This window comes from Macrobrachium nipponense, chromosome 6, assembly GCF_015104395.2.
Source record: "Macrobrachium nipponense isolate FS-2020 chromosome 6, ASM1510439v2, whole genome shotgun sequence".
NCBI classification, from domain to species: Eukaryota; Metazoa; Arthropoda; class Malacostraca; order Decapoda; family Palaemonidae; genus Macrobrachium; species Macrobrachium nipponense.
Window position 1 is genome coordinate 7,348,589 of NC_061108.1, and position 2,352 is coordinate 7,350,940.

The following is a 2,352-nucleotide window of genomic DNA, read 5'->3' on the forward strand; positions in this document are numbered from 1 at the left end:
ATATATATATATATATATATATATATATATATATATATAGATATATAGGCACAGCTAGTCGGTGTAATTTCCTAGTAACGCATCACTCGCAGAATGTTGAAAGTGCAGAAAGAGAAATGAAACCAGAGAATGTGTTCCAATGCTCCTATTGTTAGAATGTTGCCCCAAGGAAATATGAGAATATCCTAACCTTGTTCTCCTCCCTCATTCACCGCAAGATAACTCTCTCTCTCTCTCTCTCTCGTCTCTCATCTCTCTCTCCTTCTCTCTCTCTCTCTCTCTCTCTCTCTCTTAGGACACAATAACTAGAAATATATCTGAGTATTTCCTACTGTGTCATTATGTAATGTTTGCCATGAATAACCATAAGCAATATATCATTTAAAAGATAAGAGAAAATAAATTATTTTTGCCAATATTTTCTCACTGCAAACAATTAAAGTTTCAAGCATTGGCTAGCTTCAACTCTCAGTTCTACTTACCTTGTCTAGGTACGTTCCAGTTTGAACATAATATACCAAAGTAAAACTATTCAACTTTGAAACGACAACAAACAGATTTCCACTTCCAAAATAACTGTTCACTGACACCAATCAAACAAGATTGCTAAATATATTTTTAGCGTCAGTCAGACTTTTTAACGGAAATTTAGACATTTTTGTTTATATGTATATAGTCTCCTTTGCTTTAGTGGCCAATAGTTGCAATAAACAGCAATAAACTATCAATAGGCTATCTACTATTTGAAAGGCAATTTGTTTTCCTGCCTTGAAACAACATTGTTAAGTGATTTTCAGAATTTTATCAGAGATTCATAGATTTTTTTGTATACATTCTCCTTTGCTTTAGTGGCCAATAGCTGAGGATAAACAATAATAAACTATCAATATACTATTTACTATTTGGAGGGTAATATTCTTCAATAACCTTGCTATAGCACAACGAAAATTAGGTATACTTACTATTTTATTTTATCAGTTTTTTTTTTGTGGCACACTATGGAGATTTCTGGTAGCAGCTAACTTCAAATCTGCATCTTAACTTCTTACGTTCGTTATTTTCCTCTATCTGAACAGAGTGATATAAACACGCACCTTTAATCTAACACAAATACGGAGGTTTCCATCACAAAAAGCATATTTACACAGGCAGAACAATGAAAAATATTGCTTCGAACGAAAGCAGTCAAATGAGAAAGAGAGTGACTCTGGAACAGACGCGATTTGAATGGGGGATGAAAACCATAGGGGAAAAGTTTAGAATTTTTTTCAGGACCTATCATCCATGGGACTGGATTGTGGGGGGTTGTTTTAATGAAGTTTTCAGTCGAGCTTTTCAAAAGTCCATAGAAAATAATACAACTTTTCTATCGCAGAGAAAGGATGAGCGGGAGTTTGAATGCTGCTTTAAAGAACTCTGGATGCTGATACTTTTTTATATGAGTATGTAAAAACGAATTTTAAAACTTGACCAAAAATTGACGCTGGGAAGTGGGGAATATGGGAAGGGTAGAGGGTGGGGGGCGGGGGAGGAATCTTACTTTTACCGTGCCACCTATACTCTGTTTTTTTCCATCTGTCCATCCGCCTATGGTGGTCGCGCATGGTAACACTGCGTCCCGGGCTTTAAATAGTTACGCCATGTGTAACTTTTAGGTAAATAAAAGGATATCTTGGTGTACATTTGCAACTGAAAAGTGTTTTAATAATTTACTGTATCTGAATTACACTGTTGATATTCGAAATAGGATATTATTTAATACCTGGGACGTAGTGTTACCATGCGCAAACACCACAGGCGGATGGACAGATGAAAAAAAAACAGAGTATAGATGGCAGAGTTTTTTCTTTATTCTTCTCTTTTTTTCTTGCTTACTCGGGGAGCAAGCTTACAAACTACTTTGTTGTTGTTGTTGTTTTTGGTGGGAGGGGGATAAGAAAGGTCTATGGAAGAACCTAAGAAGGTCTGAAAAAGGTGTTTCACGTTGAGTTATAGATAAAAGAATCTTAGGATAGGATATTTATGACTTATTTATCAGAATGAAAATGCAAAACATAAGCAATGTGCGTGTTAAACAGTACATAAAAATGATTTCTAATAAAATATAGCATATTCATTTCAATTTTCGTCGGTGAAACAAGGCTCTATTTGACCGTAGATCTTAGCTCATTTTAATTTACGTTAAAAGTTAGGAATATAAGGTTTACAAATTATACGTAAGGGGGGAAAATCTTTGCATGCGTTCCGTGTAAGCTGGAGGCCGGATCGTGCCTAGCTCTTTAGTCTCGCCTACAGCAATCTTTATTTCCCTTGGCATTAAAACCACTTTGTACAAAGAGCAAATTTCGATTT